The sequence below is a fragment of the Rhagoletis pomonella genome, unplaced genomic scaffold (genome assembly GCF_013731165.1).
Source record: "Rhagoletis pomonella isolate Grant_MI unplaced genomic scaffold, Rhpom_1.0 Rhpom_scaffold_00004, whole genome shotgun sequence".
In the NCBI taxonomy this organism is placed as follows: domain Eukaryota; kingdom Metazoa; phylum Arthropoda; class Insecta; order Diptera; family Tephritidae; genus Rhagoletis; species Rhagoletis pomonella.
Genome location: NW_023458558.1, coordinates 24514383 through 24530853, shown reverse-complemented (window position 1 = coordinate 24530853; position 16471 = coordinate 24514383). Strand labels below are relative to the sequence as shown.

The 16471-nt window shown below is 34.8% G+C and overlaps 1 protein-coding gene across 8 annotated transcripts in view; it reads left to right on the top strand.

The window, feature by feature from the left end:
- Positions 1 to 16471, top strand: part of LOC118737312 (G protein-coupled receptor kinase 2) — a 255458-nt gene that overhangs the window by 12077 nt on the left and 226910 nt on the right. For 7 of the 8 annotated variants that reach the window (XM_036467736.1, XM_036467739.1, XM_036467735.1 and 4 more), the window contains one exon: positions 5893 to 6233. The exons of the other annotated variant lie outside the window; for it this stretch is intronic. The gene's annotated coding sequence lies outside the window, so the exon portion shown is untranslated. The remainder of the gene's footprint in view (positions 1 to 5892; positions 6234 to 16471) is intronic. 8 annotated transcript variants of the gene reach the window in all.

The following is a 16471-nucleotide window of genomic DNA, read 5'->3' as shown; positions in this document are numbered from 1 at the left end:
CCTCCGGACACTGCTTCCGGAGCATTTTGCGGACTCTGCATGACTTACAACCATGCAGAGGTGGCAAACGAACTTTGCCATTGGCCACAGTGCCTACCCACCATTTTTGAACCAATAAATATTTTTTTATACACATACATGCAAACATACTGGTCTCCCCTCTCACTGAGTTATTCAGAATTTTTACGGAACTTTTCTGATTTTTTTATTTTTATTTTTCAGAAACTTTAAAAATTCATGTAGAGTTTAACTGTTCTTTTTAAGATCGGTCTCTAAAGATCATACTTGACTAAATCCCTGAGGGGGCTGGGCGGTTGTTACAACTCCATAAAATATTTTCGTCTCCCAAATTGCAAATACAAAAATCGAAAATAATTGATTAAATGGTGCTTTAAATTTGTGTCCCCTTTCCTTTATCTTCATCTGCTCTTGCATCATTACTGAATGTGTTGTGTTACAAAAACACAACGCACTGATTTCTGCTTCCCTATCATGATTGCAGCCACTTCGTCAACTTGGCAGTAGCATCGCAGTACTCAGCAATTGCTGTCGCTGCTGCTTGCGTAAAAAAAAAAACGAGAAAAATTAAAAAAAAAAAAACACTATCAAGAAGTCGTACGTTCGTTGCCATCATCGATTGATGCTGATAAAGAAAATTCAACTGACACAAGTAGCAGCGGTGGCAGCGATAAAGTCAAGTGTAAGTGTTGCGCAGCATGCGGTCGCAAGCAAGTGTTGCAGTTGAAAATCCACTTGACATTTAACATCATCCTGTCACTCCGCGCACAACTGCTGCTACTGAAATCCTGCCTCCACCTCACTCTCTCCAACGCTCTATTCGTTCAGCTTTGGGTTATCCTTCAATTTCAATAAGCACTGTGACACTTGAGGAGCACTCAAGCAGACTATACCACTTTATTTTTCCGATTGTATTATTTGAGTATCCGTGCCTGTGGAATATTTTAATTTGCATTTTCTCTTGACCTATTCCTTTGCTTTGAAAAAATCCCTTTTTTATGCTGTCAGAAAATGAAACTCAAGGAAATGTGTTTTAAGGGTCAAAGCCTACTCCTTCCGTGTCCTATGTTGTAGAATTTATGCTTGTCCATGCCCCTTTTTTATTTACATCCTCTCTTATGCACTATTTCATGGTCTACTCGTGTTTCAGTCGCGTTACCCAATTTACATTTGATTTCATTATCCTTTGGTGATCCTTCTTGCACGTGCCTTTTCTCAAATATCCTTGCAAATGAAAACTCTACTGTCTATGTGTACTTATTTGTAAATAGGTATGTACAAGTATGGGTGTATTCAAGAACATATACAAAAATTAAAGCAGCCGTATTCTTAATAATAATAATAATAATAACACATATGTTAGTGTTTGGCCGAGCTTCGTCTCCGATTTGTGGCGTGCGCCTTGATGTTGTCACACAATGCGCAGGGACCTACAGTTTTACGCCGACTTTGAACGGCGATTGTATTTTTATGAGAAGCTGTTTTTCATGGCAGAAATACGATCGGAGGTTTGCCATTGCCTGCCGAGAGGCAGCCGCTGTTAAGAAAAAACCTTTTTCCAACATTTTTTATTATGTTGCTTTAACCAGGGCTTGAGACCAGGCCCTGCGGAGTGGTAGCGCGCACTGCTTACCACTACACGCATACACACATGGCCACATTCTTAAAGCTACGAAAATTATTAAAGAAAAATACCTACAGTGACTGATAAAAATGTTAACGTGTTGTAGAAGGAGAGGAAAACGATATAAATTTTAAAATGCCCTAATTATCTCTATTTCAGTAGTAACATATTTTTAAATTACTACATTTCATTAACCAGTTGAAGGATATTGAAAAAATAAAAAATAAAATGTAATTTTTGTCTATGGAATTTTTTATTTCATGCATAATTACTTTGCACCAGTCACAAATTTAAATATTTTTAATATTATTTTTGTTTGTAAAAATATTATCCAAGCTTTTAACAAGATCATATAAATCAAAGTCTCAAACTTCTTTAGAACATTTTTAGGTATGCAGTTTTGTAGTCCATGCAATTTTAGTCTAATGAAGAGCAAAAAGAGCGGGCAAAAAATCGCTTTGATTTTTAATATATATTTTGTTGCCCTTTTTTCATATAAAACAACAACAAGATTTCAAAACATCAACCCCAGTTTTTATCACAAGAAGTTTAAGGACTTTTCGGCACGTTTCTTTTTATTAATTTCTTCAGCACTTTTCGGGCTTCTTCGTTTTATATATTTTGGGATCTTTTGAAATTTTAAGTTGCTAAAAAATCCCGTTGATTTTTGAGATTTTTTTTATTTTTTATTGAAGGTGTTTCACGTTTCGTCCATACAAAGTATGTTCGACAATTTTCTTTTTTATGGAGGGAGGACACTGCCAACAAAAAAAAATCAAAAAATCAACGTTTTTAAGAAGGGTGAGAAAATACCTTTCCACCGACACCTCTTATGTCTAAATCAGAAGAGTTTAGGCTCAGTTATTCAAGTTTTTCTTATACCAACCTTTGAAAAAAGTTAAAAAACAGCATCAAAAATATCATCATTACGATTTCGTAAAATTTTTTTTTTTAATTTTTTTTAATATTTTTATGCAAATATTTTTAGCTTAAACCGTTTTGTCATTTGAGGGGATTTTTTCAAAAAACATCTTTAAGAAACTATTTTTATTCATAAAAAACTCATTTTTAAATAGAGGTATTTTCAAATCGTCCCAGCTCGCTTAAATCTTAATATTTTTCTGAAATATTTTGGTGGACGTCTTAAAATATAATAGATTTAATAATTCCAATGGGAAAAAAGTCCCAATTTTTTTTTTGTATGGGGAGTGATGCAGTCTACTGTACATACATATATGCTTTCTATTTACATATACATATGTACACTGCCGGAACAAAGTATTGGCACAGCAGATTTGTCACAATATATGCAATAATTTTCATTCTAATACTTTTCCGCTAATTTGGTATAAAAATGTGGTTCATTCTACAACAAAAAATATAAAAATATAATTCCTAAATTTTGTACAAAACTCGCGAAAATTCAGCAAATTTTCATAAAAATTTTCAACTTTTTAATCAGATTTTTTAGAATTTTTTGAGTACGCAGTTTTGCAGCCCATTAAATTCTAGTAAAAAAAATACTTTGTTACGCCTGTGTACATATACATAATATAACCCAGCCAATCGATATAATTGTACACTTAATGAGCGGCAAATAAAGGACGACTGAAGGCTTATTCTTTGGCAACTCCTTCGCCAAATAATTGTTCCAAAAATACCATAACGCCCATAATGCTCAAATATCTACTGGCATTTTTCCCATCTACCAAATATACTCAGACAAATATACGTATGTATGATTAGTATGTATTTTATTTGAATTCTGTCGTTTCTATTTTAATGCATATTAGTTACGTACATATTTTTGTGCCAATTAATAGCGATCCAATCCATCCCAACGCATATTTGTATGCATTATAATATAAGCAAACGTATACTTGCGGGTAAATATTAACGTTAACGCGACTCACTCATCAAAGCCAACGTCATCAACGCTAATCCTGTTTGCTAGACCTTACCGATATTCTCCTGTATAACTTCTTAGTTATGTTTATATGTATGTACGTATGGATTTTATGTGTACATATATCTAACATCTAAGTATTTCTATTTCATTTGCTTTTCGTCATCAACATTGTCGAAAGCGTTGACGCATTAAAGCGTCAGTGACATCGTTATTTTTGTCCGGCGTGGCTCCTTGGCGATAGCCTTTGTTTACCACAATGCATAGTACATATCGCTATCGATATTCCTTGTTGGAATTGTGTGTCAACTCACCCTTTATTTTGCCAGGTTTATGGATATTGCTTCGCGCCGGTTGGTGGCCCAGCCCGTGTCGATTATTATTTATGGATCGGGACGTTGATGTGGGTGTGTACTGCCATTTTGTTAACGGTATTCAAATTATCCTTATTTATTGATATATGTACTTGTACAACACAACTGTCAATCGATTTGTCATTTCGTGGTTGGGTTTTATGTGTTTGTTTACGTACGTACATTCATATCTATGTATGCAGTTATGTTGTTTCTATTTTTGGTTATTGAGTTTGTAGAATTTGTTTTTGGATTTTCGCTTCAAAATTGGTATTACTGCGTGGGGTATACTTACGTGGTGGCTTACTTTGAGATTTTTGTTTTTCGTCGCGGTGTCCGAAAAAAGATTCGATATCAAAGTTGAGTGCGAAAAAAGACGCGTAAACCTATTTGACGGTAAAGGAACCACGTCATGAAAATTTCTTTGAATATTCTCTCCCTACCCGTCTACTTTTATCGATTGTCTTTCTTCGTCTTATTAATATTTAAGCTCCTTTTTCACGGTCCAAACCCTCGTGTATGTACCGACTATATGTACCTTTTATCTATGGAAAGAAATGCGTAAGCCCATCAGAAAAAAAAACACTACCGAAAATAAACAATATATTTGATTAGAAAAAAAAAATGCTGATTAAAAAGTTTGAAATTTGGTGAACATTTTTTTAAATCGCTAACATTGAACCAATCGAATACTTCTTTTTTATACAAATTATGTGGCTAGATGGATAAAAAAATATTTTCGATGCCTTAATATTTTATCCTAATAGGTACCTCAGTATTCAGTGAAACGAAATAAAAATAAAAAACTTTGAAGAAATAATGTTGATAAACAAAAATATCAGCCTACTCAGTACCCCAGAAATCTATACAATTAATATTTTGGAAGCAAATCAAAAAAAAAATTTTACGTTTTGAATCTAATAAATTAAATCTTAATATCTTGCATTATAAATTAGGTGACAACCCTATAAAGAAATACATATTTTGAGTGTATGTATGTATACTGTGTACCGGTTTTTTGTTGTTTTTTGGTGTAAAGCCCATATATTGATCTTTATTCAAGTTGTAATTAATTTCGAATAGGCGGCAACCTCATACGAATATTCTCGGAGATAACACCTACCTAGGTAACCTTAAAATGCGAAACATTAGCTGAACTCAAAATTTCATCAACACCGTTACAGCCATTTTCGAGAAATCTATGGACATATGTACATATGTATTTATACAAGAATTGCTCATTTTAAATAATAAGACAAAATTTTTGTAAAAAAAAAATAAACGAATAAAACTTAATTTTTTTAAGAAGTCTTGTCCCGATTTATGTGGCCACCATTGTATGTACTACCTAGCAAGTGTTTTTTTAGACGACTTGAATCAGTAAACGTATCCACTTAAGTTAAAGAATATTTGAAAAGTGACATTTACGAAATCTTCCTGGGTTTAAAGTTTTTTTTTATTGAAGTGGTTCGTAATCATGGAACGGGGTTCGCGAAAAATTTTGGATGTTGCGGCCACTGAAAACCTATCAAAATTTTGTGTAACAACGCTTTTTTTTTTAAATCTCATAGTTGTATAAAAAGACTGAAAAGGGCATAAAAAGATATATATAAAAATCAACGCAAGTTTTTAGCTTTTTAAAACTTTCACTTTATACTATATATGACTTCTTACCCAAAAATTTTCTATAAATAGATAAAATTTTCATGGAAATTTTTTTAATTTTTTAATTTTTTTTATAACGTTAGAAACTTTGATTCACCACAACCATGATTATAGCATGAAAAATGTTTTGGTAGAAAATTAACAAAAAAAATAAATTTCAATTAAAAAAAAAAAAAATCATCATTCGCTCAGTTTTAATCGCGGATGTACATACTTATGTACCTAAATACTTCATTCAGCTTTATAAAGAAATTTTTTTCCCAGCTCTTTTTGTGTACATTTAATTCTGCTGTTGCTATTTTTAATTTTCTTTTTCTCTCTTTCAGATTTGCGGGTGCTTTCATACCGTTTTCACTACTACATACATGCATATTTACGGTAGATAAATTCATTGTTAAAAAGTTTGTCTGTGCATAAATCCTCGAAAATTTTCTTCGAGTCCCTCCGTGCTCATGCTTCAGAAACGCATTCAATTGCTGCTAACATTAGTTGTTAAGCTGTAAAGTTCTACGAGTATTTCAACAAAATACAACTACAACATCGTCACGACAATAACAATAATAACAGAGGACCACGTACAAATTGTTACATTTTGTAGTTTCCATCCGTGCGTAAATTTTAGTGTGTTTGGTGCTTAAAAACTTAATTGAGGGTCCAAATCCGAAAGGTAAAGTAATTTAAATACATTTTATATCTAGTTATATATTTAAAATATTTTAAAGCTGTAAGCAGATATACGCGATACGTGTTGAATTGGGCATTTCACTTAAGAGGTTTTGGATAAATGTTTGCGTTTCCATATTTTAGATTTTAGAGCCATGGTGGCTCCTCTATGTTAAATGAGTTTGACAACGAGTTGCTTAGGATCTGCCAACGTAATGTTAGCAAGGTTCTTGTCTTGGAGGTTGCATATTGACGGTATAGCTAGAGTTTCAATACTCATTCTGGTGCAATCTATCTATTAGCAAAACTTAAGTTGATATTTGTGCATTAGCGTCAGGAAAAACTCTTAGGTAGAGCTGTAGAAAGACGCAGATAGTTCTGCATAAGATCGATGAATGGTGCACTTCTCAGGGTCTTGATATCAACCCCCAGCCTTACAACCCTCGAGCCTAGGCTAGTTTATGCGGAAAATAAAATTGGAACGTATCCTTCACTCGATATTAAATAACATTTTACTATTTTTAAGGATATTGCGACGATTTTAAGTAAAAACCCGCCTAATACCTTTAAACAAGTAAACATTTCTTTAAGTTTCGGTAATTCTTTTAAAAAATTAGGAAAAAATATTAAGTCTAAGTTGAGTTGAATGTAAGGAAGTATATACTTATTTTCATGGTCACGTAGAATCTTATACTAGAAATAAGTAAATTAATAACTTAACTCGATATTAAATAACAATTTTACGACGCTGCCATTATTTGGAAGTATTGACTTATGCGATTTTCTCTGCTTGCATTGAAACTGTCATCCCGTCCCTTCAAAATGCCGCCTGCATTTTCTTCGACCAGTGTATTACATATAATCTTTCTAATTCAATTCAAGTGAAAGTGATTTGTAGCCTTTTTTATATAAATTGCTTGCCTTTTTTCTACATAGTCCGCCATGCATTTTGCCGTCAAATGGTTCAATAAACAATTCAATAAATTCTTGCATACCTTTCAAAATCAATTTCAATAAATCACAATAATAAATTTTAGGAAAAATGCTTAACAATACAGTCCATTTTGTAAAAAAAAAAATACAATCAAGGTTGCAAGCGAAGCATATGTATTGCCAAATAATGACGTCTTATTGCACGCACATACACTTGTGCTCAGCTGATTAAGTTAAGTGACATTTTAACCAGTTTTGGTTATTTTTCTTTTTTCTATTTATGTAAGTTTATATTTTCTTTTATAAAAGTCTAGCACATTACATAGCCGGCACCACCACATATGTAAATCCACATTTCAAACTTCTTACAGAAATCATAAAAACTCAACAAACTTCAACAATTTTGACTTAAAATTTTTATTAAAATTTTTTCCATTCATAAAATTTTAATAACAAGCTTATTTTTTGCCGTTTTTAATGAAAAACTATTGTGGAAAAGCAACAATAATTTATAGCATTATATTAGCCTATAAAAGTAAGTAAGTATAGGAGAAAATGCTCAACAAAAATTTTTGATAAAAAGTTAAAAAATTTTGGGTGTAATTGTTAAAGTTGTTTAACTTTTATAAATTTTGTGCGAAGTTTGAAATTTTGATTTATGTGATGCCGGTTAAGTAATGTTGTAAAATGTTGTAAAAACTTAACATTAAATAGACAGAAGAAAAATAGCCAAAACTGGGAAAAATATGATTTAACTTAATCAGCTGACTACAAGGGTAGGTATATGGAATTTCGAAATTCGTTCAAATTTTTGTTTTTGCATAAACTCACATATGTGTGTATATTATTGGGTCATATGAAAAGTCTCTGCGAATTTTGTCAATATGTAGTGTTGGCGCCCATGCATCTGGCAACACTAATCCATTGAAGACAGTTCTGTAAATCGCCGCTCGTGCAAAAAATTATATTGATTTGTGAATTAGTGATATATCTTAAGTGATACGCTGTACGATGGTTTTACTAAAAAAAAAAAACACTGCAACAACACGCCGAAACATTTGTGAAGTGTACGGTACGAATGCTGTGCATGAACGCCGTACCCAGGAGTTGTTTGCTCGATTCCGTTGACGAAATTTTGATGGAAAAGTGGATGATGCAAATGGTTGAACAAGACCGGCATGCAAGCTGTTAGGAGGCACTAAGCTACAACCACCTGTGGCAGTTTGGAATCATCTAAACAGATTAGGCTACTCAAAGAAAGAAGCTCGATGTTTGGGTACCACCTGAATTACCGCAAAAAAAAAAAATTAATTTACCTAATTACCATTAATGATGACGCTCCACAAACGACTTCCAAGCCTGGATTGACGGCAAACGTGTTTGGTGGGATTGGAAGGGAAAGTTGTCGATTATTTCGGCTCTCTACTGTGCACAACTCGACCGTTTGAACGAAGCAATCAAGAAAGGGCGACCAGAATTGACCAACGCAAAAGAAGTTGTGTTCCATAATGACAATGCCGGGCCACACAGATCTTTGATGACTCAAAACAAATTGACGGGACTTGGTTGGGAAGTTTTAATCGATATACCGGACCTCGAACCGTCTCACTTCCATGCGCTTTTGCTCTCTGAAAACTCCCTTCATGGTAAAAAATTGGCCGACCGAAGAGTCGCTGAAAATCACTTGGCCAAGTTATAGAAGTTCTATACCGATGGAATTGTGACACCACACGAAAAATTACAAAAGGTTATAGTCGATAATAATGGCCGGTAAGTACTTAATTTCTAATAAAAATTGTGTTTTTTTTTTCAAAAACCCTAAAATCTGCGGAGCTTTTTTATATGACCCAATATTTGTTGAAGTGAACATAAAAAGTTGTGTGTTGGTGGTACGCATATTTGTTGGTTATGCGTTCGTAGCCTTGAAATGTGGAACCTTTTTCTAGGAATTTCGTGCGCCAATAACGAATCAGCCAAGAGGAAGCTGTCTTTACGTATGTATGTATGTAAACGCTACATATTAGTCGGTACATACTAGATACTTATTTACTTGCTGGGACGCGCCGCATTGGCACGGCTGTTGAAAGTTTGTATAAGTGAAGAAAGAATATTGTATGCAAACCTGATTAGCACAAAAAATATACTAAAATTTACACTCCCCCTCATTTGAATAGCACACTCTTTTAATCCTTAGTATTTGCAGTGTTCCTTTTGTTTATTTAATATTCATTAATTTTGTATAAACATAGAGCATACTCTACGTGTAAATCCGATTTTAAAATTGTATGCAAATTAAAAAAAATGTCAACAACGAGGTGCGCTATCCTAATGACCTGCACTGAATAAGTTAATAATATTTTTTGAAAAATTTTATATGCAGTTTTGTAGCTCGTATGTCGAAGAAATTTAAATATAGAAAAAATGCGCATCACCGTCAACAAAAAATTTAAAAAATCAACGCTATTTTACAACCATTTGAAACTTGCACTAGGATAGCGCACCTCCTTGTTCACATTTTTTTTTTTAATTTGTATAAAATTTCGAAAACGGATTTACTCGTAGAATATGCTGTACTTAAAAAAAAAATTGTCAATATTAAATAAACAAAAGGAAAACTGTACATGCTAAGGATTAAAAGGGTGCGCTATTCAAATGACGAGGAGTGTATTAAAAGGTAAAAAGGAATGAACGCAACAGCGGCAAAAATGAGACCACCCAGGATTAGACTTGTGCACATACATACACATGCATTCATACATACATACCTATGTATACTATTGGACTTTGTACGACTATATGTGTGTATGTATTTACATATTTTCCGTGGCACACCGTGGTTGCCGTTCCAGCGTCGCCATCGCTTGGTATCAGACGAAAAGTGCGTTGGCCTATAAGCAACGCTAAACACATTTTTTCTGCCTCTTTGCGCATTTCTTCGTTTTCTTCTTGGCAATGCAGAGCGACCTATAAAGTTAATGATTTGTTATAGCTTACATTTAAGGATGCGGAGGTGCAGGCGAAGTTTAAGGCGAAAAAAAGGACTTGACGCAATGTCGCGCTAATTTGAGTATTTTGCATAAAAAGGAGAAAAAGGTGTAGACCAAAAAAAAAAAGCAGGTTGCGAGAAGAACTTTGCAAGCATGCTGCTGCCTTTATTATTGTAAAATTTTGCTTTATTCTTGCCATGTAAGATAGGCCGGCTTACAGCCATTAGCCGGCAAAAAGTTTCACAATCAAGACGAAAGCAGTAGGCACAAATCGTGTGAACCCCATTATGAATTTGTTGGCTGGCTGGTAGTGAACTTGACGCTTGGTTGATTTGACTGCTTGCCGACTGACCGAGCGCATGTGTTCAGCATGGGCCGAAAGAAGTCTGTGGGCGCTAAAGTCCGCCAGTCGCCTGGTCAGCGGATTCAGCCATGATACAGCAAACATACATAAAATAAAATAATTGTGCAAAATATCACTGTGTCTTGTCATGTGTGAACGTACGGACATCTGGATTTGGTAGCGCTTATAAGCACCTTCTGCGTGCTTATTAATCTGTTTTTTTTTCGTTTCGTTATTTTTTGCTTTAATACATTTGCTTAATTTATGGCTAAGATATGGGTGCTAAAACATGCAGAGGTCACAACGCACACATATGAAGTGTGTAAAATAAAATAATGCAAAGCCTTACATTCTGCTTCTCAGAAGGTAAGACGCATGCTAAGGAACGTCGGCTTGTCGCCTTTGGCCCTTTTTACAGATTCGCCTCATTACCGTGCTGATAGTTCCAAGACTAGCGGGGAAACCTGGATTGCGTCTTTTATCACGTCAAGCGTTGGAGATATAAGAAGTTAAAGCCGCTGTAAGTCCCGAAGAAAAATAATAATAAAAAAGGTTAAAGCCTTTATATCTGTTGCCTATTGAAAATCAATCTCAGATAGCCATAGACCAGGGCGGCGGCAGAGCTTAATATTTTTGTTTCCTCTCCTCCTCGATATTCCCTAATACACTTCGATATGTTCGTTACCGATCTAACTAAGGGCACTAATAGCCAGAGTGTCCAGATCGTTTAAAAAGAAAAGGGCCAAAAATCGCCCCATTTTTTTTTAAATAAGATTCATGAAATTGACTAAACAAACTTTTATTTTATTTATAGTTTTTAAAACCAAAAACGAATATAATACTTTCAGGGTAATAATAAATAACACAAATCACTTATATCGTAGTGACGTACAAACAGTTTTCTTTAAAAATACGCAACTTTTTAAAAAATATTTGTATTAACACATTTTCCAATAGGACTGCACAATAATAATATAACAAATTTATTATAACTCATATTAATTGATTAATAGCGCAATCCGCCTTTAAGCACTCGAAGCTAAAAATATAGTAAAAGCTGTAATAAGGCGAGATCAGCTATTTCTTAAATGAAATTGCAAATTTTACATTCGTCGGAAGTTGTCACAAATGGCAGTTTAATATTAGCAAATATTCGGTATCCTACAATAGAATCGATAACAATAAAAAGTGGTGCCACATCAAAACTAAAGCTCTAACTCCAAAAACCTACTTTCCACGTTTTTCGACGCATTTACATGGTAAGGCACAAACATTTGACTTGATGGGGAAAAAATCGCCAAAGGTGATTTCCTAAATTTTTACGGCGGATATCAAAAAAATCGCCAAATTGGCGCTAAATCACCCAATCTGGACACTCTGCTAATAGCTTGAATACGAAAGTGAGTTTTTAAAGCGGAGATATCCGAGGAGGTTGTCGTTTGCGTTGAGCCTGAGGCCAAAGAAGCGGGTGACCTTTCCAGGTGCGGAGTAGAGAGCTTCTTTATTCAGGGTCGACAGGTTGGCAGATTATGCAAAGATATGAGGGATGCCGTGAGGGTCTTATCCTCATGCTGGGCTGGTATTTACATATAAATAAATATATATATATATATATATATATATATTAAAAATCAGCGACCTCTTAACCACTTGCCAATTGCACTTTATTATACTAAAATTTAATGGTTTGTAAAACTGCATACACAGAATTTTTCTAGAAATTAAAAATATTATTTTATTATTATTTTTTTTTTTTAATTTAAGGTGAACATATTTTTTAGAACATTCAAGTTTCATTTAAAAAAAAGCTAATCAAATTGAATGAAAAATGAGGTTTCAGTGGATTGTGAGCACTAAATGCCAGGTTTGAACCACTGTGCAGCGCGGGTCTCATACTTAAGCATAACCTCTTTTTCCTCTGGGTTGATAGGAGTGCAGCTGCCTGTCAGCCCGATGTTATCTTACCTGGTGCTGGTCTAATTTGAAATCTATGTACGGCTAAATTTGCTTTCCCTATTCATGCAAGCGTCGTCTAAGTGGTCACGGAACGTTAAGAAATTGAGCTGCTGACTCGGATGTTATATTTTTCACCGCTGGCATTTGTCTTTTGTCGTGTTTGTAAAATTCTGCACTGGCTTTTAAGTTTTAGAATGGTCTGGACATCGTTTAGATTCCTCTAAACAGCGTTCTAGAGGGTGGACATCAGCTCCTGTAATATAAAGATATTTTTAGGCAATCAGAGCTCGACCTTACAACGCTACTAAATATATGTATTAACATATGTAGGTACGTGCATTTGAAAATAAATCACTTGTATGTTTTTGCAATTCATTTCACTATAAACGTCAATAAAAAAATATCTTCCATTGCACTAAATTCAAAATACATAGTTTCCTAGATGAGCGGTTGTCTGTTGGTAGAGTATCCCCACATAAGGAAATATCTAAGCACATATTTCTGCGCTTACAATAACCTTAATTTTGTCGCTCTTTGCTTGTATGGCACTATCTGCTCTTACTACCTGCATATGTACTTAAACTCATACATACCAATTTCCTCGTATGTATATGAAAACCTTTTCACATTACGCGCTTATTGAATTTGACAAATGCGATGAGAAAATGTGTACAACGCAACGTTAGCAGAAGTGACCGCATTTGAAACGTGGTTGGGGCACCACCACCACCTGGTCGATCGCCTTCCATCCAGGCCTCAGCCGTGAGTGTGGCACACTCATGCCAACGCCACTTCCTTCACTTCCACCTCAAAGCGTCATTTCCACCTTAAGCAACCCTGTTGGATTTAGATGTAATTATGCGAGGTATTGGTGTAATATATGTATCCATTTATTTAAAACATAAATCATGTATATAAGAAAAAAAAAAAATCCTTCTTCATTTTCCTATTAAAGATTTACAATAAAGCAGGTTTTTCACTTAACAACACTACCCTCATGCCGCGTATTTTTTTAACCGACCTAGTGAAACTCGATAGCCGAGTTTGTGTTGTTGCTTTGCCTATATTTCATCATTTGAGCGAGCGTTCTTTTGTAGTTCGGTTGCAAAAGAATGCACCTAGTATTCGTATGATAAATAGCTAGATTTGTCAGGCGGTGGTTCATTGTGGGTTCATCTTCTTCACTGTTTTCGGTGCTGCTACCATTCAATAGTGTGGAAAAGTGTTACCTCCACAGTTTAAGTACGTTCTGGGCATCAATCACTAGGTCGCCATGGTTGTTCTTCCATGAGTTATCCCTGGTCTGGAAACCTTCCGTAAGTCGGTCGCTTTTCCTGCCGGCCAGCATTCAAAGCTCTTCGCGCTTCACATGTTTCGCTTCCTCATCAGCTCCCTAAACCGATCCCACATAGCTCGTGATGCGCCCGATCAGAGCATGGCCCTGTAGGCGGCATCTTTTTCATCTGCAGTACCGCACAGTGGTCTAAGAGTTACAGAAAGTCCTAATTACGAAATGTGTGAAAATATCCAACTAACAGGTCTTAAGGAATTTTTCTTGAGAAAATCTACTGTAGCAATTGTCAAAGGACACAGGAGTAGAATTTTTGCGCAGGAACTTGAATACGCATTTTCCGGCATCAGCAATTTTAGTTGAATGATCGATTGGAACTGGATCTGTCTTCATCTTCAATATTAAGCTCAATAGCATGCAAGGGTGCCTCCAAATCAGGTTATCATAATTTTTCCTAGTCCTTACACAGTTAAGGGCATTTCTGCGATGTTATGCATTTTTAGTGTTTTTTTTTTGGAGAGTATAAATACCTTGCGGCGCCGTGTGGTGGAGAGAGATTGAAACAAAAATACTTTTACACTTTAAACTAATAGCAAAACAAATTTCAGCTGCTTCCGTTTCATTAATCTTCCATAGAGTGAACGCTTCACATTGGCAAATCGGTTCACAATGGTGAAATTCGGTTTGTAACTTGGATTAACTTAGGGCGACATAAATCTGAGATATGTTAAAAATCGGTCAACTGTCACGCCCACCAGCCATCCGAATTCTGAATTCGTATTAGCAAGGACTATGTAGCAACAGCGTCGATTTTTTCAAACCGTCGTTCAAACCGATATTTGACGACCTTTGCGATTTTCATCGGCGAGAGAAGTACAACCACACTTGAATGCATTATAGCAATTATAAAGACTGGCCATTGATGTTGTTTCATCAATTACTATGTATGTATGTATGTATGTACATCTAGCCGCAAGAGATCTAACCCAGTCACACTGGGCAACAATAACGGCAACGAAGGCGGTGATGGCAACATAATGCGTACATTATTACTCAGGTTTTTTTCTCTTCAATTTAAGCTGTCATTTGAAAAGTTCTCTTTTCATTGTCAGCCTTAATAGCTTTGTACATACGCCTGTTATTATGCTTGTATATTTTTTTTTTATTGCAATCACTTTTATTTTCTGTTGTTAAAGGCTTCCAAGTGGAAAAAAACAAAATTTGGTATTTACATGTATTAGCCATCAGCGCCATTATGAATATATAAATTGCTGAAAAGCCCGCACCAAAAGGTTCTAAGGTGAAAAATTGGTAGAAAACAAATTATTATAATTTTTTTTCTTTTTGTATGCATTAACCAAAAACAAGTTTTCATATTTTCCGCACGAACAAACAAAGCAGTAAGTTATCTTTTATATAGCCGCATACAAGAAAACAAAAAAAGGAGATATTTTGTTGCAAAAGAGGACTACTTTCTAAAACACGAGACACACATACTCGTAGCTGAAAAAATTTTGGCTCCGATAGTTGGCGTGGCGTTGACATTTTCTGCATTCTTACGCAGTCAACAGAAAATTGCCAGACACTTTTACTCTGCCGCACCTTGCTTTGGCCCCATAATACCGCTAGTCGCTAGTGATAATCGAAATGTGTTGTAAGGTCAAATTCTGGGCAAGCACTTGGAAGAAAAGCTTCTTTAGCTTTATTTCATATTTTCTTTGTACGATTAGATAAGTAGAACCGCAGACGCGCTGAATGCAAACGTTGTAGACGGTAAGTATAGTTTTAATGACAGACAATATTTCGCCACAATAATAGAATTATGGCGTAAAATGCAGAGCGTGACAAAAGGAAAAAGGCTGAGTGGTTGTTTTTTGTATATGTTGATGGCACACTGTGTTCTATTTTGGAAAAATAATGGACAAAATCAAATATCTCGAATGTAACGGTATTTTAAAGATTTTGTTATGCAGAATTCAACATAAATCTCCCCAAATATTTACTGTTCTTGCATAATGGAATCAATTTCCATGGTCGCAAACTGTTTTTAGGGCAAAAATTTTACCTTTGAAGGTCTTTTTAAAAGTCTGCAACGTGCGTGTTTTTGATCTGCCACCATCGAAATGGATTCATTGACGCAAGAACAGCAAAAACATGTATGTGTTTAAAACTTTCCAAAAAGTTTATTACTTACATATTGGTTTCATGCAAAAATAAAAAAAAAATTAAAATCTGTTTTTCAAGGTAATTTTAAAGGCCAACTAATTTTTTCATCCAAGACTATCTTTCTTGAATTCTCCATCTCAAAAGCTCTACAACACCGTTGGATTTATTTTGCTATCTTTGTTTGTTGTTGCCTTTTTTTTTCCAAAATAGAACACTGTGCAGCGTGTGCGAAACTGTTTGCTTTTCAGAGATATTTACTTAATTTTCTGACGTCTTTTGATAATTATACTGTATGTTGTTGTTGAAATGGCGAAATTGTATTGTATCCTTTGCTAATTGAACGACGCGCCCCAGCAATTTGTCCTTTGTTTAAGTGAGGAGGCGGCTGCTGATGGGTTCGAACTTCGAAAAGTCATGCATATTCAGCATAAATAGCTGTCAGCTGTTTTGCTGTAGTTCAACGTGTTTGCGTAAATGTGTGCTTATGCAACTCCTGAAACTTCCATCGTTTTAACCTTTTAAATTAATTAGATGCATTTTTTTTTTGTTCGCCCATTACACATTCA